General features: G+C 45.0%; 7 non-coding genes and 2 pseudogenes across 7 annotated transcripts; all 9 read left to right on the top strand.

Moving 5' to 3' along the window:
• Window positions 1–159: 159 nt before the first annotated feature.
• On the top strand, window positions 160–350 carry LOC130304061 (U2 spliceosomal RNA). The gene has a single exon (XR_008853878.1). It is a non-coding gene; the product is annotated as a U2 spliceosomal RNA (small nuclear RNA).
• Window positions 351–2,424: 2,074 nt separating this feature from the next.
• On the top strand, window positions 2,425–2,615 carry LOC130304060 (U2 spliceosomal RNA). The gene has a single exon (XR_008853877.1). It is a non-coding gene; the product is annotated as a U2 spliceosomal RNA (small nuclear RNA).
• Window positions 2,616–4,703: 2,088 nt separating this feature from the next.
• On the top strand, window positions 4,704–4,894 carry LOC130304056 (U2 spliceosomal RNA). Its single transcript, XR_008853874.1, has one exon. It is a non-coding gene; the product is annotated as a U2 spliceosomal RNA (small nuclear RNA).
• A 2,092-nt stretch (window positions 4,895–6,986) lies between these two features.
• LOC130304078 (U2 spliceosomal RNA) lies at window positions 6,987–7,146 on the top strand (annotated as a pseudogene).
• A 686-nt stretch (window positions 7,147–7,832) lies between these two features.
• LOC130304069 (U2 spliceosomal RNA) lies at window positions 7,833–8,014 on the top strand. Its single transcript, XR_008853885.1, has one exon. It is a non-coding gene; the product is annotated as a U2 spliceosomal RNA (small nuclear RNA).
• An 8,014-nt stretch (window positions 8,015–16,028) lies between these two features.
• LOC130304058 (U2 spliceosomal RNA) lies at window positions 16,029–16,219 on the top strand. The gene has a single exon (XR_008853876.1). It is a non-coding gene; the product is annotated as a U2 spliceosomal RNA (small nuclear RNA).
• Window positions 16,220–18,315: 2,096 nt separating this feature from the next.
• LOC130304057 (U2 spliceosomal RNA) lies at window positions 18,316–18,506 on the top strand. Its single transcript, XR_008853875.1, has one exon. It is a non-coding gene; the product is annotated as a U2 spliceosomal RNA (small nuclear RNA).
• Window positions 18,507–20,598: 2,092 nt separating this feature from the next.
• On the top strand, window positions 20,599–20,758 carry LOC130304077 (U2 spliceosomal RNA; annotated as a pseudogene).
• Window positions 20,759–21,451: 693 nt separating this feature from the next.
• LOC130304074 (U2 spliceosomal RNA) lies at window positions 21,452–21,636 on the top strand. The gene has a single exon (XR_008853888.1). It is a non-coding gene; the product is annotated as a U2 spliceosomal RNA (small nuclear RNA).
• Window positions 21,637–22,823: the final 1,187 nt, after the last annotated feature.

Here is a 22,823-nt window from a genome sequence, read left to right as displayed (position 1 = left end):
TAGCAATAATGGTATGGGTTTAGGTTCTGCTGTGTGTACTGGTGGTTGACTGCCCCCCAGCCCAGAGTGTGCATGGAAAATTGTCTGGCAGCCTCCCTGACAGCAAGCAGTGATAGTGCCCATGAAGGGCACCTTGTTGGGCCCGCCCCTTTCACGGTTATCGCTTCTCGGCCTTTTGGCTAAGATCAAGTGTAGTATCTGTTCTTATCAGTTTAATATCTGATACGTCCCCTATCTGGGGACCATATATTAAATGGATTTTTGAGAACGGGGGCCGATTTCGAAGCTTGCTTCCGTCGCCCTATGCATTGACCCGATATGGCAGTATCTTCGGGTACAGTGCACCACCCCCTTACAGGGTTAAAAAGAAAGATTCCTACTTTCATTGCTACCTGCTTGCTGGCTAGCCAGCTAGCCAGCCCTGTGGGCCTTGCTGCTGCTGCAGCCAAAAAACAAAAGGTGGTGCTGCTGCTGCTTCTGCTGCTTCTGCTTGTGTCTGGCCGCTGTTGGAGCGTCCAGGCACAGGACTTCTGCTGCTGCTGACTAAATGGCCTCCTTAATTGGATCATTTGAGTAGCCAGCACACCTGTGCAGGTAGGGCATGACATGATAGGCAGCTGCCTTGATAGCGGGTGGGTGCTGAATGTTCCTAATTGACAAAATAAGATTAATGCTTATGAAGAAATATAAAATCTCATCCCTTCCCCAATATCGCGCCACACCCCTACCCCTTAATTCCCTGGTTGAACTTGATGGACATATGTCTTTTTTCGACCGTACTAACTATGTAACTATGTAACATAACATGGGGGGGGGGGGGGGTCTCCTGGCTGTTCACACAGGTGTGTCATTGCTGTACATTGACCATGCATTGCTTCTGTGGTATTGCAAAGGCAAAGACAAATGCTTCCAGCCATCCATTGCACTAATGGATTGGTCATCAGCTGGCTGTCTATGTCCCGCATCAATATAGACCAAAGTACAGAGGGTTAGGCTATGCTATTGTGCACCTACCTGATGCATCAGAAGGTGCGAGGCCCTTGCTAAATTCTGTGCACAGACTTTGAGATCTATACTTTAGACTGTATCTAAACCTGCTCCAACATGGACTGACATTCTGGCCTACTTTCAGCCGATGCGACTTGTCTGTCGCTGAACAGTCGCTTTTTATGTATTCAGCACCTATGTATAATGTTGTAAAAATGCTCTAGAAGCTAAAGTCGCAGAAATGTCACACATATTTGGCCTGCAACTTTCTGTGCGACAAATTCAGACAGGAAAAATCAATATAAATCCTTAGAAAATTATCCCCCAGTGTCTCCATCTGCTGGCGGTATTGAATAAGCATTGCTGCACTGATGGGGTATGCATTAGACGAAAAAAAAGAAGAAAAAGAAGAATAATACGCCCAGAAAAGAGGCAAAAAGGAGAAAAACGTAAAAAAACGTGAAAAAAAAGTAAGAGGAAGAGAAGGGAAAAAAAGGTGGAAATGGGTTTAAAAGTGATTTCGGCGGAGAAATATATATATATATATATATATATATATATATACGCGCACACACACACATATATATAAACGTATTCTCCGTTGAGATATTGCAGCCGCTGCTGTGTCCAGGCCCAGGAGCCTTAGCACTGTGCTGTGATGTCACTCAATACCACTGACATCACTAGGTGTAAACAACATCTCTCCTTTGCTGTGTATGTGACTATGGAGCTGTTTGGTGATGTCGTCTATTATGGCCTTCATAGAAGCAACAGGAGATTGTTGCATCCATCTAGAACCCTCAGAACTACAGTGCTATGATGTCACTCACTTCCACAGGCCTTGCAGAGTGTAAACAACAACAACCCAGCTTTGTTGTGTATGTAACCATAGGGATTTGTGATGTCACCTAGAACCTTCACAGCAGCGACAGCTTTATGAGGAGCATCAGCACTGCTCTGCCTGAGCAGAACCATCACCGCCATAGGTTGTCAAATAACCCGGGTTTAACCCACACAGGTAAGTCCAATGGGGTGCAGGCATGTCCTCTATGCTTACAGCTTCCCGTGGGTGTTGGTTTGATACCGTTTGGGGACAGCCAAGGAGGCATCTGCAGGCAACAAAGGTAGGTGTGTGCTTGTGTGTGTGTTTCCTATGCAGATCCTAAGCCCAGTGTCACATGCAAGTAGGAGGAGTAAGAAGGGTTCCTGGCAAATCCGGGTTATGGATTGCATTTAAAAAGGCCCCGTGGGAGTGCAATGGGCCCCTGTCTTGCTGCTTAGCAATAATGGTATGGGTTTAGGTTCTGCTGTGTGTACTGGTGGTTGACTGCCCCCCAGCCCAGAGTGTGCATGGAAAATTGTCTGGCAGCCTCCCTGACAGCAAGCAGTGATAGTGCCCATGAAGGGCACCTTGTTGGGCCCGCCCCTTTCACGGTTATCGCTTCTCGGCCTTTTGGCTAAGATCAAGTGTAGTATCTGTTCTTATCAGTTTAATATCTGATACGTCCCCTATCTGGGGACCATATATTAAATGGATTTTTGAGAACGGGGGCCGATTTCGAAGCTTGCTTCCGTCGCCCTATGCATTGACCCGATATGGCAGTATCTTCGGGTACAGTGCACCACCCCCTTACAGGGTTAAAAAGAAAGATTCCTACTTTCATTGCTACCTGCTTGCTGGCTAGCCAGCTAGCCAGCCCTGTGGGCCTTGCTGCTGCTGCAGCCAAAAAACAAAAGGTGGTGCTGCTGCTGCTTCTGCTGCTTCTGCTTCTGCTTGTGTCTGGCCGCTGTTGGAGCGTCCAGGCACAGGACTTCTGCTGCTGCTGACTAAATGGCCTCCTTAATTGGATCATTTGAGTAGCCAGCACACCTGTGCAGGTAGGGCATGACATGATAGGCAGCTGCCTTGATAGCGGGTGGGTGCTGAATGTTCCTAATTGACAAAATAAGATTAATGCTTATGAAGAAATATAAAATCTCATCCCTTCCCCAATATCGCGCCACACCCCTACCCCTTAATTCCCTGGTTGAACTTGATGGACATATGTCTTTTTTCGACCGTACTAACTATGTAACTATGTAACATAACATGGGGGGGGGGGGGGGGGTCTCCTGGCTGTTCACACAGGTGTGTCATTGCTGTACATTGACCATGCATTGCTTCTGTGGTATTGCAAAGGCAAAGACAAATGCTTCCAGCCATCCATTGCACTAATGGATTGGTCATCAGCTGGCTGTCTATGTCCCGCATCAATATAGACCAAAGTACAGAGGGTTAGGCTATGCTATTGTGCACCTACCTGATGCATCAGAAGGTGCGAGGCCCTTGCTAAATTCTGTGCACAGACTTTGAGATCTATACTTTAGACTGTATCTAAACCTGCTCCAACATGGACTGACATTCTGGCCTACTTTCAGCCGATGCGACTTGTCTGTCGCTGAACAGTCGCTTTTTATGTATTCAGCACCTATGTATAATGTTGTAAAAATGCTCTAGAAGCTAAAGTCGCAGAAATGTCACACATATTTGGCCTGCAACTTTCTGTGCGACAAATTCAGACAGGAAAAATCAATATAAATCCTTAGAAAATTATCCCCCAGTGTCTCCATCTGCTGGCGGTATTGAATAAGCATTGCTGCACTGATGGGGTATGCATTAGACGAAAAAAAAGAAGAAAAAGAAGAATAATACGCCCAGAAAAGAGGCAAAAAGGAGAAAAACGTAAAAAAACGTGAAAAAAAAGTAAGAGGAAGAGAAGGGAAAAAAAGGTGGAAATGGGTTTAAAAGTGATTTCGGCGGAGAAATATATATATATATATATATATATATATATATATATATACGCGCACACACACACATATATATAAACGTATTCTCCGTTGAGATATTGCAGCCGCTGCTGTGTCCAGGCCCAGGAGCCTTAGCACTGTGCTGTGATGTCACTCAATACCACTGACATCACTAGGTGTAAACAACATCTCTCCTTTGCTGTGTATGTGACTATGGAGCTGTTTGGTGATGTTGTCTATTATGGCCTTCATAGAAGCAACAGGAGATTGTTGCATCCATCTAGAACCCTCAGAACTACAGTGCTATGATGTCACTCACTTCCACAGGCCTTGCAGAGTGTAAACAACAACAACCCAGCTTTGTTGTGTATGTAACCATAGGGATTTGTGATGTCACCTAGAACCTTCACAGCAGCGACAGCTTTATGAGGAGCATCAGCACTGCTCTGCCTGAGCAGAACCATCACCGCCATAGGTTGTCAAATAACCCGGGTTTAACCCACACAGGTAAGTCCAATGGGGTGCAGGCATGTCCTCTATGCTTACAGCTTCCCGTGGGTGTTGGTTTGATACCGTTTGGGGACAGCCAAGGAGGCATCTGCAGGCAACAAAGGTAGGTGTGTGCTTGTGTGTGTGTTTCCTATGCAGATCCTAAGCCCAGTGTCACATGCAAGTAGGAGGAGTAAGAAGGGTTCCTGGCAAATCCGGGTTATGGATTGCATTTAAAAAGGCCCCGTGGGAGTGCAATGGGCCCCTGTCTTGCTGCTTAGCAATAATGGTATGGGTTTAGGTTCTGCTGTGTGTACTGGTGGTTGACTGCCCCCCAGCCCAGAGTGTGCATGGAAAATTGTCTGGCAGCCTCCCTGACAGCAAGCAGTGATAGTGCCCATGAAGGGCACCTTGTTGGGCCCGCCCCTTTCACGGTTATCGCTTCTCGGCCTTTTGGCTAAGATCAAGTGTAGTATCTGTTCTTATCAGTTTAATATCTGATACGTCCCCTATCTGGGGACCATATATTAAATGGATTTTTGAGAACGGGGGCCGATTTTGAAGCTTGCTTCCGTCGCCCTATGCATTGACCCGATATGGCAGTATCTTCGGGTACAGTGCACCACCCCCTTACAGGGTTAAAAAGAAAGATTCCTACTTTCATTGCTACCTGCTTGCTGGCTAGCCAGCTAGCCAGCCCTGTGGGCCTTGCTGCTGCTGCAGCCAAAAAACAAAAGGTGGTGCTGCTGCTGCTTCTGCTGCTTCTGCTTCTGCTTGTGTCTGGCCGCTGTTGGAGCGTCCAGGCACAGGACTTCTGCTGCTGCTGACTAAATGGCCTCCTTAATTTGATCATTTGAGTAGCCAGCACACCTGTGCAGGTAGGGCATGACATGATAGGCAGCTGCCTTGATAGCGGGTGGGTGCTGAATGTTCCTAATTGACAAAATAAGATTAATGCTTATGAAGAAATATAAAATCTCATCCCTTCCCCAATATCGCGCCACACCCCTACCCCTTAATTCCCTGGTTGAACTTGATGGACATATGTCTTTTTTCGACCGTACTAACTATGTAACTATGTAACATAACATGGGGGGGGGGGGGTCTCCTGGCTGTTCACACAGGTGTGTCATTGCTGTACATTGACCATGCATTGCTTCTGTGGTATTGCAAAGGCAAAGACAAATGCTTCCAGCCATCCATTGCACTAATGGATTGGTCATCAGCTGGCTGTCTATGTCCCGCATCAATATAGACCAAAGTACAGAGGGTTAGGCTATGCTATTGTGCACCTACCTGATGCATCAGAAGGTGCGAGGCCCTTGCTAAATTCTGTGCACAGACTTTGAGATCTATACTTTAGACTGTATCTAAACCTGCTCCAACATGGACTGACATTCTGGCCTACTTTCAGCCGATGCGACTTGTCTGTCGCTGAACAGTCGCTTTTTATGTATTCAGCACCTATGTATAATGTTGTAAAAATGCTCTAGAAGCTAAAGTCGCAGAAATGTCACACATATTTGGCCTGCAACTTTCTGTGCGACAAATTCAGACAGGAAAAATCAGTATAAATCCTTAGAAAATTATCCCCCAGTGTCTCCATCTGCTGGCGGTATTGAATAAGCATTGCTGCACTGATGGGGTATGCATTAGACGAAAAAAAAGAAGAAAAAGAAGAATAATACGCCCAGAAAAGAGGCGAAAAGGAGAAAAACGTAAAAAAACGTGAAAAAAAAGTAAGAGGAAGAGAAGGGAAAAAAAGGTGGAAATGGGTTTAAAAGTGATTTCGGCGGAGAAATATATATATATATATATATATATATATATATATATATATATATATATGCGCACACACACACATATATATAAACGTATTCTCCGTTGAGATATTGCAGCCGCTGCTGTGTCCAGGCCCAGGAGCCTTAGCACTGTGCTGTGATGTCACTCAATACCACTGACATCACTAGGTGTAAACAACATCTCTCCTTTGCTGTGTATGTGACTATGGAGCTGTTTGGTGATGTCGTCTATTATGGCCTTCATAGAAGCAACAGGAGATTGTTGCATCCATCTAGAACCCTCAGAACTACAGTGCTATGATGTCACTCACTTCCACAGGCCTTGCAGAGTGTAAACAACAACAACCCAGCTTTGTTGTGTATGTAACCATAGGGATTTGTGATGTCACCTAGAACCTTCACAGCAGCGACAGCTTTATGAGGAGCATCAGCACTGCTCTGCCTGAGCAGAACCATCACCGCCATAGGTTGTCAAATAACCCGGGTTTAACCCACACAGGTAAGTCCAATGGGGTGCAGGCATGTCCTCTATGCTTACAGGTTCCCGTGGGTGTTGGTTTGATACCGTTTGGGGACAGCCAAGGAGGCATCTGCAGGCAACAAAGGTAGGTGTGTGCTTGTGTGTGTGTTTCCTATGCAGATCCTAAGCCCAGTGTCACATGCAAGTAGGAGGAGTAAGAAGGGTTCCTGGCAAATCCGGGTTATGGATTGCATTTAAAAAGGCCCCGTGGGAGTGCAATGGGCCCCTGTCTTGCTGCTTAGCAATAATGGTATGGGTTTAGGTTCTGCTGTGTGTACTGGTGGTTGACTGCCCCCCAGCCCAGAGTGTGCATGGAAAATTGTCTGGCAGCCTCCCTGACAGCAAGCAGTGATAGTGCCCATGAAGGGCACCTTGTTGGGCCCGCCCCTTTCACGGTTATCGCTTCTCGGCCTTTTGGCTAAGATCAAGTGTAGTATCTGTTCTTATCAGTTTTCATGCTGGTGGGGATGGGTGCTGCATGGAGGATGCAGGTGTACCAGGGCTTTCCGGGGCTGGTTCTGAGGAATCAGCTCGACGGCTGCCCCGATGTGACCTGTTCCCTCCGGGTCTCGCCATGAGGCTGAGAGGGTCTAGAGCCGAGGTACTTTTGTGCCTCGGGGAGTGGTGACCCCGAGGTGCCGAAACTCACTGGGAGAATAGGCTCACTGAGTTGAAGCACGGGCACCATAATCTCTTCACCTTGTGGCACTCACCTCTTGATTCCCGGCCTTCTGGCTAGGATCAGAGAAATTTTTATAGATCCGGCCGGATGTCCGGGCAGTATATCTGCACACATTCACTTATTTATTTATTTTTTGTCTCACTGTGTCACTTTTTGCGTGTTGTGTGTTCACAGGATTTGTCAGGATGCGGTAGCCCTTCTGGGTGTCCCTCCTGGCGGTCTAGGGGAGGTGTGTGTGGCCATTAGGTTCCGCACCTCCCTGCAAACACCCCGGGTACTCCTGCTTCGCAGGGTACCTACCGTAATCGGCTCTGCGGGCAGATACCTTGGCTAACGCCAAGGGGGATGCCGGGAGCATTTGTGGTCTCCTAGTAGCTTCGGCGAAAAGGGACATCGAACCTGGAACCTCGCAGGTACCTTTTGGTCCGGAGGCGAAGGGTAAGGTTTGTTGGGGGGCCTCTCTCCTATCGGAGAAGGGCTTGCGATAGACCGCATCCTTTGTGCACGTTTTTTTTAGTGTAACACGTTTGCACTTTTTCTTGCACTTTGGGTGAATCGAAAGCACGTTCCTCGGCTTTAGATAAAAAAAAATCTGTTCTTATCAGTTTAATATCTGATACGTCCCCTATCTGGGGACCATATATTAAATGGATTTTTGAGAACGGGGGCCGATTTCGAAGCTTGCTTCCGTCGCCCTATGCATTGACCCGATATGGCAGTATCTTCGGGTACAGTGCACCACCCCCTTACAGGGTTAAAAAGAAAGATTCCTACTTTCATTGCTACCTGCTTGCTGGCTAGCCAGCTAGCCAGCCCTGTGGGCCTTGCTGCTGCTGCAGCCAAAAAACAAAAGGTGGTGCTGCTGCTGCTTCTGCTGCTTCTGCTTCTGCTTGTGTCTGGCCGCTGTTGGAGCGTCCAGGCACAGGACTTCTGCTGCTGCTGACTAAATGGCCTCCTTAATTGGATCATTTGAGTAGCCAGCACACCTGTGCAGGTAGGGCATGACATGATAGGCAGCTGCCTTGATAGCGGGTGGGTGCTGAATGTTCCTAATTGACAAAATAAGATTAATGCTTATGAAGAAATATAAAATCTCATCCCTTCCCCAATATCGCGCCACACCCCTACCCCTTAATTCCCTGGTTGAACTTGATGGACATATGTCTTTTTTCGACCGTACTAACTATGTAACTATGTAACATAACATGGGGGGGGGGGGGGGGTCTCCTGGCTGTTCACACAGGTGTGTCATTGCTGTACATTGACCATGCATTGCTTCTGTGGTATTGCAAAGGCAAAGACAAATGCTTCCAGCCATCCATTGCACTAATGGATTGGTCATCAGCTGGCTGTCTATGTCCCGCATCAATATAGACCAAAGTACAGAGGGTTAGGCTATGCTATTGTGCACCTACCTGATGCATCAGAAGGTGCGAGGCCCTTGCTAAATTCTGTGCACAGACTTTGAGATCTATACTTTAGACTGTATCTAAACCTGCTCCAACATGGACTGACATTCTGGCCTACTTTCAGCCGATGCGACTTGTCTGTCGCTGAACAGTCGCTTTTTATGTATTCAGCACCTATGTATAATGTTGTAAAAATGCTCTAGAAGCTAAAGTCGCAGAAATGTCACACATATTTGGCCTGCAACTTTCTGTGCGACAAATTCAGACAGGAAAAATCAGTATAAATCCTTAGAAAATTATCCCCCAGTGTCTCCATCTGCTGGCGGTATTGAATAAGCATTGCTGCACTGATGGGGTATGCATTAGACGAAAAAAAAGAAGAAAAAGAAGAATAATACGCCCAGAAAAGAGGCGAAAAGGAGAAAAACGTAAAAAAACGTGAAAAAAAAGTAAGAGGAAGAGAAGGGAAAAAAAGGTGGAAATGGGTTTAAAAGTGATTTCGGCGGAGAAATATATATATATATATATATATATATATATATATATATATATATATATATATATATATATAGAAATTCAGAAGGGATACAGCACCAAATAGCTGAGGACTCAGGCTGGTAGATGGAGCAAGATTTTATTTGCCATCCATGTGCAACGTTTCGGCAATAAACTGCCTTTTTCAAGCATATCAAACAAAGTGACAATGTGCATATATATAGGAATCACAACATGCTGTGATTGGTTACATAACAGGTGTTATACATATATCATTATAATCAGTGACCACATCCTATTGGTTAAGTTGTGTTGTCATAGTGATTCAAATACACAAAAACTATAAATCTTAATGAGTATAAAAAACGACCATCAAAACATATATAAGCTTCAGATGTGTTCACTGGGACTTCACTTACATTGATCCATGTCTCCGATTGCATCTTCATCATATAGATCGCATAAGAGATCTAGCGTGCGTGTGTGTCAGCTGTGTTTGTAAATAAACAAACTGCGGCTGCGTGGCTCCACATCGTGTAGTTCCGATCAGCTGACCACTATAGGTCAGCTGATGCAGGAGCATCATAGATGTAAATACACAAACTGCGGCTGCGTAGCTCCACATCGTGTAATTCCGATCAGCTGACCACTATAGGTCAGCTGATGCAGGAGCGTCATAGATGTCCGCGATCATAACAAAATGATCCGCGCAAGCGCCAACTGCCTGCGCATGCGTGGTGCGTCTACATGGGTAATCGCATATCGGTGAATCGACCTGCGCACATCAAATGCGTCTGTCGATACCCGAAGTGCCCCTGACCAAAAAACGCACAGCATAGTCTAAAATACATATGAGTCCAAATAGACTTCTATACATGTATAGTTCAAGACGAATTTATTATAGCCACGGACATCTATATAGATACCAGCACAGAAATAAGTCACAAGAAGATGTCATGTTGAAACAAGGATCAATGTATAATAAACTATATTTAAATCATAAAATCTATAATTATGCAAAAGAAAACTTTTTTTCTCAGGAGTCCTCAGTGAATCCATCCTCAGCTGTAATCTTCATATAGGGTGGTGATAAATAATAGGTGAAGTGAATCTAAAAAAATATACATAAAAAATATTTTAAAAATATTATCATGGAAAAATATCCAAAAACCTCATGTTGTCACTTGTAAACATTAAATATAAGGATCAGGTGAAAAAAAGGTAAGAAAAAAGAGAGTAAGAACAAAAAATGTGATGAATGAAAAAGGAGGAGGGGGGGGGAGGGGGGAAAATAAAATTATAAAATAAAATAGAGGAAAAAGAAAAGAGGTAAGAAGAAAAGGGGAAAAAAAGAGAAAAAAAAGAAAAAAGGAAAGAAGGAGAGAAGAGTGGGGGGGGGGGGGGGGAAAGGGGGGGGAGGAAGGGGAAAAAGGGGGAAAAAAAGGAAGGGGGAAAAAAAGGGAAATGAATAGAAATAGAAGAAAGAAGAGTAAGAAGATAAAGAAGGGAAAAAGAAAAGAAGAAGATAAAAGGAGAAAGAAAAAGAAGATGAATAATTGAAAAAAGAGGGGGGAAGAAGAAGAATAAGAATAGAGGATAACCTAAATGCCTACATAAAGGGTTTCAAGCCAAAATCCATATTCAATCCCTTTGGAAACATCGTGTCTAATGTATAGATCCATTTCAGTTCTTTCTGGCGCAATAATTTCTCCCTGTCACCCCCTCGTCTTAACACAGGTACATGATCTATAATGCGAAATCTTAGCTGACTGATACTATGACCAAATTCCAAAAAATGTTTAGGTAGTGGGAGATCAACCCTCTTGGTCCTAATGGAAGATTTATGACCATTTAATCTTATCCGGCATTCATTGGTGGTTTCACCTATGTAATAAAGCCCGCATGGACAGGTCAACAGATAGATTACAAAGGAGGAGCGGCATGTATATCTACCATGAATCTTGAATGGTTTGCCTGTATGTGGGTGATTAAATGAATCGCCCTTTAACATAGAATTACAATGACTACAATTCAAGCAGGGAAAATTGCCCTGTTTAAATTTTTGTGTACCTTTATCTTTGAATGAGCCGACATCAGATTTAATAAGACGGTCTTTAAAACTGCGTCCCTTACGGTATGCCATTATTGGTGGCTTATCCAAGCCAGTAGTCTTACTCACGAGTGACCAGTTATGCCTAATAATATTAGCTATAGCCTGGCTATTAACTGAATACGTAGATACAAATGGTATCCTATCTGTGGGTTGTTTGGGGGTACTATTTAATAGAGTGGATCTCTCGACTTGTAAGAGTCTGTTTGAGTGATGGTTTAACAAACGTTGTGGATAACCCCTACGTCTAAATTTCCCTTGCATTTCATCAATTCTTTTGGAGGACTGTATAGGATCTGAGACTATCCGTTTAACACGTAGCAATTGGCTCCATGGGAGTGATTTAACTGTGGGTCTAGGATGAAAACTATCATATTGTAGAACACTATTCCTATCTGTTTTCTTTGTATAGAGATCCATTGATAATCTACCGTCAGTTACTGTAACAAATGTGTCCAAAAATTGAATTGATGATTCGGACACCACCATGGTGAATTGAAGTTCAGGGTATATACTATTCAATTCATCAAGGAACAAATGAAGTTGTGACAAAGTACCCGTCCAAATCACGAAGGTATCGTCTATGTAACGGAACCAAGTCCGTACATGAGGATACCATCGTGATTTGTAAATATAAGTTTCCTCAAATTCCGTCATATATATATTTGCATATGTTGGGGCCACATTGGACCCCATGGCCGTTCCCCTGTTTTGGACATAGAAGTCATCCCCAAACAGGAAATAATTCCGTCTGAGGATGACCCCCAATAAGTCCAAAACAAGGGAACGTGCCCCTGCAGAGAGATCAGTGGATAATAGGCAATTGGCGACCGCCTGGATCCCCTTTGAGTGTTCGATCGACGTGTAAAGGTTAACCACGTCGAACGATACCAGAAGGGATCAAGGGGGGCAAACCAAATCCTGAATTTTGGAAATGAAATCACCCGTGTCACGAATAAATGATTTAGCCGAGGTGGCATGACATCTTAAAATCTTATCCAAATAAACGGCAATGGGGGAGAACACAGAACCACTCCCGGAGACGATAGGTCGTCCGGGGGGGTTCTGGAGGTTCTTATGTATCTTAGGTAAACAATATAGGACTGGTGTTATAGGATGTTTTTGAGTCAAAAATGTTACCAATTCTGTATCTATAATATGGTTCTCAACCGCCTGCTGTAAAAGAAATGAGATGTCAGCCTGGATTTCCTTCAAAGGATCCTTCCTAAGTTTACTATAAACCGTGACATCAGACACTTGTCTAGTAATCTCGGCTAGATAAAGTGGGGTGTCCATAACAACCAGGGCACCCCCCTTATCCGCGGCTTTGATGGTGATGTCAGAATTTTTTTGTAACCTTGATAATACATCATATTCACTGCGAGTCAAATTATGCCAACCGGAATGAGTAGAATTCTCTTTCAATACATTAATCTGTTTGGTGACAACCTCAACAAATGCTTCAATTCCATTATTGGTTCTGGGTGGCATAAACTGACTTTTGTTAAACAAATTAACATCCTTTAGAGTTAACTCAGCAGATTGGACCAAACTAGTAGTGTTATCATTAAGCGGAATGTCCTGAAAATAGCCCTTCAGGCGTACCCGTCTGAAAAATCCTTCTAAATCAATCAAAAGTCCAAACCAATCTGTGTCTGTAGTCGGACAGAATGACAATCCTTTCTGTAATACATTAAGTTCCATAGAAGATAAGGATATGGAGGATATATTTACCACAAGAGAGTCCTCTATGTCGTGATCCCTCGGCCCCTCGGTTGGCGTGACTGGGTCCTCTGGCGTGTGCGGATACTGGCGTCTCCTATGTTTACGGCCTCCCCGCCGGGTTTTTGCGGGGGTATCCTGAGCTCTGGCTAAAAAAGAAGAAGGGGGGGAAGGACCCTCGGAGGAGTCACTATCCACAGCAGTTGACAAAAAACCTTCTTTATGGGCACGGCGTTTCTGACGATGATGTGGTTTGGTGCGTCGTCTGCGACGATTCCCGTCTTGTTCTTGACTCATCTGCCACATGTAAATACGACCACTTGCATAATCATCCAAATCGCGGTGCCATTTGCTCCTCTTGGCTTCCTCTAACTCTTGTTGATGCTTAAGTATGCGAACAGCAAGTTTCTCCTTTGCCTCCTGATACTGTTGTGAGGTCAATAGGGTTTTAAGCTGCTCCTCCACTTCTAAACACTTTGATTTGGTTTTCTCAATATCTTCATAGAGAAATTCCATATTTAGTAGCATTACATCGAAAGCATACTTGTTAGAGATTTGAATAAATTTAGTATGAAATAGATCATTGCGAGGGGAACAGGTTCGGGGTGAGGTGAGATCTCATCCCACGAGGTATGCGTTGTTCCTTGTAGTATTCCCTAAGCGTGACCAGATGTAATTCCAAGGTGATCAAACGCTTAGATTCCATATCCCATTTCCTTTTCAGTAGGTCAGCAGATGGAGTGCTTAGGAAATTGGCTTCTTTATGCACTGCATTTAGGATCCTCAAAGCATCCTGATCCGTATATGAAAAGGTGTGGGGGATGGCATCACTGGATAAACTGGTATCAACAGGAGTAGTCATCTTGCATCCATCAGAGTCCAATGACCGTGCTCGTCTCCAATGGCAATAGCAATGGATGATGGGGGGAGACAGCACCGATCAAATCAGCATGTGCAGGTGATCATCCGGGAATGCCAACCCGGAAAAGCATGCAGAAATTCAGAAGGGATACAGCACCAAATAGCTGAGGACTCAGGCTGGTAGATGGAGCAAGATTTTATTTGCCATCCATGTGCAACGTTTCGGCAATAAACTGCCTTTTTCAAGCATATCAAACAAAGTGACAATGTGCATATATATAGGAATCACAACATGCTGTGATTGGTTACATAACAGGTGTTATACATATATCATTATAATCAGTGACCACATCCTATTGGTTAAGTTGTGTTGTCATAGTGATTCAAATACACAAAAACTATAAATCTTAATGAGTATAAAAAACGACCATCAAAACATATATAAGCTTCAGATGTGTTCACTGGGACTTCACTTACATTGATCCATGTCTCCGATTGCATCTTCATCATATAGATCGCATAAGAGATCTAGCGTGCGTGTGTGTCAGCTGTGTTTGTAAATAAACAAACTGCGGCTGCGTGGCTCCACATCGTGTAGTTCCGATCAGCTGACCACTATAGGTCAGCTGATGCAGGAGCATCATAGATGTAAATACACAAACTGCGGCTGCGTAGCTCCACATCGTGTAATTCCGATCAGCTGACCACTATAGGTCAGCTGATGCAGGAGCGTCATAGATGTCCGCGATCATAACAAAATGATCCGCGCAAGCGCCAACTGCCTGCGCATGCGTGGTGCGTCTACATGGGTAATCGCATATCGGTGAATCGACCTGCGCACATCAAATGCGTCTGTCGATACCCGAAGTGCCCCTGACCAAAAAACGCACAGCATAGTCTAAAATACATATGAGTCCAAATAGACTTCTATACATGTATAGTTCAAGACGAATTTATTATAGCCACGGACATCTATATAGATACCAGCACAGAAATAAGTCACAAGAAGATGTCATGTTGAAACAAGGATCAATGTATAATAAACTATATTTAAATCATAAAATCTATAATTATGCAAAAGAAAACTTTTTTTCTCAGGAGTCCTCAGTGAATCCATCCTCAGCTGTAATCTTCATATAGGGTGGTGATAAATAATAGGTGAAGTGAATCTAAAAAAATATACATAAAAAATATTTTAAAAATATTATCATGGAAAAATATCCAAAAACCTCATGTTGTCACTTGTAATATATATAAAAACCTCATGTTGTCACTTGTAATATATACGCGCACACACACACATATATATATAAACGTATTCTCCGTTGAGATATTGCAGCCGCTGCTGTGTCCAGGCCCAGGAGCCTTAGCACTGTGCTGTGATGTCACTCAATACCACTGACATCACTAGGTGTAAACAACATCTCTCCTTTGCTGTGTATGTGACTATGGAGCTGTTTGGTGATGTCGTCTATTATGGCCTTCATAGAAGCAACAGGAGATTGTTGCATCCATCTAGAACCCTCAGAACTACAGTGCTATGATGTCACTCACTTCCACAGGCCTTGCAGAGTGTAAACAACAACAACCCAGCTTTGTTGTGTATGTAACCATAGGGATTTGTGATGTCACCTAGAACCTTCACAGCAGCGACAGCTTTATGAGGAGCATCAGCACTGCTCTGCCTGAGCAGAACCATCACCGCCATAGGTTGTCAAATAACCCGGGTTTAACCCACACAGGTAAGTCCAATGGGGTGCAGGCATGTCCTCTATGCTTACAGGTTCCCGTGGGTGTTGGTTTGATACCGTTTGGGGACAGCCAAGGAGGCATCTGCAGGCAACAAAGGTAGGTGTGTGCTTGTGTGTGTGTTTCCTATGCAGATCCTAAGCCCAGTGTCACATGCAAGTAGGAGGAGTAAGAAGGGTTCCTGGCAAATCCGGGTTATGGATTGCATTTAAAAAGGCCCCGTGGGAGTGCAATGGGCCCCTGTCTTGCTGCTTAGCAATAATGGTATGGGTTTAGGTTCTGCTGTGTGTACTGGTGGTTGACTGCCCCCCAGCCCAGAGTGTGCATGGAAAATTGTCTGGCAGCCTCCCTGACAGCAAGCAGTGATAGTGCCCATGAAGGGCACCTTGTTGGGCCCGCCCCTTTCACGGTTATCGCTTCTCGGCCTTTTGGCTAAGATCAAGTGTAGTATCTGTTCTTATCAGTTTAATATCTGATACGTCCCCTATCTGGGGACCATATATTAAATGGATTTTTGAGAACGGGGGCCGATTTCGAAGCTTGCTTCCGTCGCCCTATGCATTGACCCGATATGGCAGTATCTTCGGGTACAGTGCACCACCCCCTTACAGGGTTAAAAAGAAAGATTCCTACTTTCATTGCTACCTGCTTGCTGGCTAGCCAGCTAGCCAGCCCTGTGGGCCTTGCTGCTGCTGCAGCCAAAAAACAAAAGGTGGTGCTGCTGCTGCTTCTGCTGCTTCTGCTTCTGCTTGTGTCTGGCCGCTGTTGGAGCGTCCAGGCACAGGACTTCTGCTGCTGCTGACTAAATGGCCTCCTTAATTGGATCATTTGAGTAGCCAGCACACCTGTGCAGGTAGGGCATGACATGATAGGCAGCTGCCTTGATAGCGGGTGGGTGCTGAATGTTCCTAATTGACAAAATAAGATTAATGCTTATGAAGAAATATAAAATCTCATCCCTTCCCCAATATCGCGCCACACCCCTACCCCTTAATTCCCTGGTTGAACTTGATGGACATATGTCTTTTTTCGACCGTACTAACTATGTAACTATGTAACATAACATGGGGGGGGGGGGGGGTCTCCTGGCTGTTCACACAGGTGTGTCATTGCTGTACATTGACCATGCATTGCTTCTGTGGTATTGCAAAGGCAAATACAAATGCTTCCAGCCATCCATTGCACTAATGGATTGGTCATCAGCTGGCTGTCTATGTCCCGCATCAATATAGACCAAAGTACAGAGGGTTAGGCTATGCTATTGTGCACCTACCTGATGCATCAGAAGGTGCGAGGCCCTTGCTAAATTCTGTGCACAGACTTTGAGATCTATACTTTAGACTGTATCTAAACCTGCTCCAACATGGACTGACATTCTGGCCTACTTTCAGCCGATGCGACTTGTCTGTCGCTGAACAGTCGCTTTTTATGTATTCAGCACCTATGTATAATGTTGTAAAAATGCTCTAGAAGCTAAAGTCGCAGAAATGTCACACATATTTGGCCTGCAACTTTCTGTGCGACAAATTCAGACAGGAAAAATCAGTATAAATCCTTAGAAAATTATCCCCCAGTGTCTCCATCTGCTGGCGGTATTGAATAAGCATTGCTGCACTGATGGGGTATGCATTAGACGAAAAAAAAGAAGAAAAAGAAGAATAATACGCCCAGAAAAGAGGCGAAAAGGAGAAAAACGTAAAAAAACGTGAAAAAAAAGTAAGAGGAAGAGAAGGGAAAAAAAGGTGGAAATGGGTTTAAAAGTGATTTCGGCGGAGAAATATATATATATATATATATATATATATATATATATATATATATATATACGCGCACACACACACATATATATAAACGTATTCTCCGTTGAGATATTGCAGCCGCTGCTGTGTCCAGGCCCAGGAGCCTTAGCACTGTGCTGTGATGTCACTCAATACCACTGACATCACTAGGTGTAAACAACATCTCTCCTTTGCTGTGTATGTGACTATGGAGCTGTTTGGTGATGTCGTCTATTATGGCCTTCATAGAAGCAACAGGAGATTGTTGCATCCATCTAGAACCCTCAGAACTACAGTGCTATGATGTCACTCACTTCCACAGGCCTTGCAGAGTGTAAACAACAACAACCCAGCTTTGTTGTGTATGTAACCATAGGGATTTGTGATGTCACCTAGAACCTTCACAGCAGCGACAGCTTTATGAGGAGCATCAGCACTGCTCTGCCTGAGCAGAACCATCACCGCCATAGGTTGTCAAATAACCCGGGTTTAACCCACACAGGTAAGTCCAATGGGGTGCAGGCATGTCCTCTATGCTTACAGCTTCCCGTGGGTGTTGGTTTGATACCGTTTGGGGACAGCCAAGGAGGCATCTGCAGGCAACAAAGGTAGGTGTGTGCTTGTGTGTGTGTTTCCTATGCAGATCCTAAGCCCAGTGTCACATGCAAGTAGGAGGAGTAAGAAGGGTTCCTGGCAAATCCGGGTTATGGATTGCATTTAAAAAGGCCCCGTGGGAGTGCAATGGGCCCCTGTCTTGCTGCTTAGCAATAATGGTATGGGTTTAGGTTCTGCTGTGTGTACTGGTGGTTGACTGCCCCCCAGCCCAGAGTGTGCATGGAAAATTGTCTGGCAGCCTCCCTGACAGCAAGCAGTGATAGTGCCCATGAAGGGCACCTTGTTGGGCCCGCCCCTTTCACGGTTATCGCTTCTCGGCCTTTTGGCTAAGATCAAGTGTAGTATCTGTTCTTATCAGTTTAATATCTGATACGTCCCCTATCTGGGGACCATATATTAAATGGATTTTTGAGAACGGGGGCCGATTTCGAAGCTTGCTTCCGTCGCCCTATGCATTGACCCGATATGGCAGTATCTTCGGGTACAGTGCACCACCCCCTTACAGGGTTAAAAAGAAAGATTCCTACTTTCATTGCTACCTGCTTGCTGGCTAGCCAGCTAGCCAGCCCTGTGGGCCTTGCTGCTGCTGCAGCCAAAAAACAAAAGGTGGTGCTGCTGCTGCTTCTGCTGCTTCTGCTTCTGCTTGTGTCTGGCCGCTGTTGGAGCGTCCAGGCACAGGACTTCTGCTGCTGCTGACTAAATGGCCTCCTTAATTGGATCATTTGAGTAGCCAGCACACCTGTGCAGGTAGGGCATGACATGATAGGCAGCTGCCTTGATAGCGGGTGGGTGCTGAATGTTCCTAATTGACAAAATAAGATTAATGCTTATGAAGAAATATAAAATCTCATCCCTTCCCCAATATCGCGCCACACCCCTACCCCTTAATTCCCTGGTTGAACTTGATGGACATATGTCTTTTTTCGACCGTACTAACTATGTAACTATGTAACATAACATGGGGGGGGGGGGGGGGGGGTCTCCTGGCTGTTCACACAGGTGTGTCATTGCTGTACATTGACCATGCATTGCTTCTGTGGTATTGCAAAGGCAAAGACAAATGCTTCCAGCCATCCATTGCACTAATGGATTGGTCATCAGCTGGCTGTCTATGTCCCACATCAATATAGACCAAAGTACAGAGGGTTAGGCTATGCTATTGTGCACCTACCTGATGCATCAGAAGGTGCGAGGCCCTTTCTAAATTCTGTGCACAGACTTTGAGATCTATACTTTAGACTGTATCTAAACCTGCTCCAACATGGACTGACATTCTGGCCTACTTTCAGCCGATGCGACTTGTCTGTCGCTGAACAGTCGCTTTTTATGTATTCAGCACCTATGTATAATGTTGTAAAAATGCTCTAGAAGCTAAAGTCGCAGAAATGTCACACATATTTGGCCTGCAACTTTCTGTGCGACAAATTCAGACAGGAAAAATCAGTATAAATCCTTAGAAAATTATCCCCCAGTGTCTCCATCTGCTGGCGGTATTGAATAAGCATTGCTGCACTGATGGGGTATGCATTAGACGAAAAAAAAGAAGAAAAAGAAGAATAATACGCCCAGAAAAGAGGCGAAAAGGAGAAAAACGTAAAAAAACGTGAAAAAAAAGTAAGAGGAAGAGAAGGGAAAAAAAGGTGGAAATGGGTTTAAAAGTGATTTCGGCGGAGAAATATATATATATATATATATATATATATATATATATATATACGCGCACACACACACATATATATAAACGTATTCTCCGTTGAGATATTGCAGCCGCTGCTGTGTCCAGGCCCAGGAGCCTTAGCACTGTGCTGTGATGTCACTCAATACCACTGACATCACTAGGTGTAAACAACATCTCTCCTTTGCTGTGTATGTGACTATGGAGCTGTTTGGTGATGTCGTCTATTATGGCCTTCATAGAAGCAACAGGAGATTGTTGCATCCATCTAGAACCCTCAGAACTACAGTGCTATGATGTCACTCACTTCCACAGGCCTTGCAGAGTGTAAACAACAACAACCCAGCTTTGTTGTGTATGTAACCATAGGGATTTGTGATGTCACCTAGAACCTTCACAGCAGCGACAGCTTTATGAGGAGCATCAGCACTGCTCTGCCTGAGCAGAACCATCACCGCCATAGGTTGTCAAATAACCCGGGTTTAACCCACACAGGTAAGTCCAATGGGGTGCAGGCATGTCCTCTATGCTTACAGCTTCCCGTGGGTGTTGGTTTGATACCGTTTGGGGACAGCCAAGGAGGCATCTGCAGGCAACAAAGGTAGGTGTGTGCTTGTGTGTGTGTTTCCTATGCAGATCCTAAGCCCAGTGTCACATGCAAGTAGGAGGAGTAAGAAGGGTTCCTGGCAAATCCGGGTTATGGATTGCATTTAAAAAGGCCCCGTGGGAGTGCAATGGGCCCCTGTCTTGCTGCTTAGCAATAATGGTATGGGTTTAGGTTCTGCTGTGTGTACTGGTGGTTGACTGCCCCCCAGCCCAGAGTGTGCATGGAAAATTGTCTGGCAGCCTCCCTGACAGCAAGCAGTGATAGTGCCCATGAAGGGCACCTTGTTGGGCCCGCCCCTTTCACGGTTATCGCTTCTCGGCCTTTTGGCTAAGATCAAGTGTAGTATCTGTTCTTATCAGTTTTCATGCTGGTGGGGATGGGTGCTGCATGGAGGATGCAGGTGTACCAGGGCTTTCCGGGGCTGGTTCTGAGGAATCAGCTCGACGGCTGCCCCGATGTGACCTGTTCCCTCCGGGTCTCGCCATGAGGCTGAGAGGGTCTAGAGCCGAGGTACTTTTGTGCCTCGGGGAGTGGTGACCCCGAGGTGCCGAAACTCACTGGGAGAATAGACTCACTGAGTTGAAGCACGGGCACCATAATCTCTTCACCTTGTGGCACTCACCTCTTGATTCCCGGCCTTCTGGCTAGGATCAGAGAAATTTTTATAGATCCGGCCGGATGTCCGGGCAGTATATCTGCACACATTCACTTATTTATTTCTTTTTTGTCTCACTGTGTCACTTTTTGCGTGTTGTGTGTTCACAGGATTTGTCAGGATGCGGTAGCCCTTCTGGGTGTCCCTCCTGGCGGTCTAGGGGAGGTGTGTGTGGCCATTAGGTTCCGCACCTCCCTGCAAACACCCCGGGTACTCCTGCTTTGGCAGGGTACCTACCGTAATCGGCTCTGCGGGCAGATACCTTGGCCAACGCCAAGGGGGATGCCGGGAGCATTTGTGGTCCCCTAGTAGCTTCGGCGAAAAGGGACATCGAACCTGGAACCTCGCAGGTACCTTTTGGTCCGGAGGCGAAGGGTAAGGTTTGTTGGGGGGCCTCTCTCCTATCGGAGAAGGGCTTGCGATAGACCGCATCCTTTGTGCACGTTTTTTTAGTGTAACACGTTTGCACTTTTTCTTGCACTTTGGGTGAATCGAAAGCACGTTCCTCGGCTTTAGATAAAAAAAAAAAAAAAAAAATCTGTTCTTATCAGTTTAATATCTGATACGTCCCCTATCTGGGGACCATATATTAAATGGATTTTTGAGAACGGGGGCCGATTTCGAAGCTTGCTTCCGTCGCCCTATGCATTGACCCGATATGGCAGTATCTTCGGGTACAGTGCACCACCCCCTTACAGGGTTAAAAAGAAAGATTCCTACTTTCATTGCTACCTGCTTGCTGGCTAGCCAGCTAGCCAGCCCTGTGGGCCTTGCTGCTGCTGCAGCCAAAAAACAAAAGGTGGTGCTGCTGCTGCTTCTGCTGCTTCTGCTTCTGCTTGTGTCTGGCCGCTGTTGGAGCGTCCAGGCACAGGACTTCTGCTGCTGCTGACTAAATGGCCTCCTTAATTGGATCATTTGAGTAGCCAGCACACCTGTGCAGGTAGGGCATGACATGATAGGCAGCTGCCTTGATAGCGGGTGGGTGCTGAATGTTCCTAATTGACAAAATAAGATTAATGCTTATGAAGAAATATAAAATCTCATCCCTTCCCCAATATCGCGCCACACCCCTACCCCTTAATTCCCTGGTTGAACTTGATGGACATATGTCTTTTTTCGACCGTACTAACTATGTAACTATGTAACATAACATGGGGGGGGGGGGGGGTCTCCTGGCTGTTCACACAGGTGTGTCATTGCTGTACATTGACCATGCATTGCTTCTGTGGTATTGCAAAGGCAAAGACAAATGCTTCCAGCCATCCATTGCACTAATGGATTGGTCATCAGCTGGCTGTCTATGTCCCACATCAATATAGACCAAAGTACAGAGGGTTAGGCTATGCTATTGTGCACCTACCTGATGCATCAGAAGGTGCGAGGCCCTTTCTAAATTCTGTGCACAGACTTTGAGATCTATACTTTAGACTGTATCTAAACCTGCTCCAACATGGACTGACATTCTGGCCTACTTTCAGCCGATGCGACTTGTCTGTCGCTGAACAGTCGCTTTTTATGTATTCAGCACCTATGTATAATGTTGTAAAAATGCTCTAGAAGCTAAAGTCGCAGAAATGTCACACATATTTGGCCTGCAACTTTCTGTGCGACAAATTCAGACAGGAAAAATCAGTATAAATCCTTAGAAAATTATCCCCCAGTGTCTCCATCTGCTGGCGGTATTGAATAAGCATTGCTGCACTGATGGGGTATGCATTAGACGAAAAAAAAGAAGAAAAAGAAGAATAATACGCCCAGAAAAGAGGCGAAAAGGAGAAAAACGTAAAAAAACGTGAAAAAAAAGTAAGAGGAAGAGAAGGGAAAAAAAGGTGGAAATGGGTTTAAAAGTGATTTCGGCGGAGAAATATATATATATA

This window comes from Hyla sarda, unplaced genomic scaffold, assembly GCF_029499605.1.
Source record: "Hyla sarda isolate aHylSar1 unplaced genomic scaffold, aHylSar1.hap1 scaffold_1260, whole genome shotgun sequence".
Classification (NCBI taxonomy): domain Eukaryota; kingdom Metazoa; phylum Chordata; class Amphibia; order Anura; family Hylidae; genus Hyla; species Hyla sarda.
The sequence above is the reverse complement of the archived record's forward strand: the minus strand, read 5'-3'. Positions and strand labels throughout refer to the sequence as shown.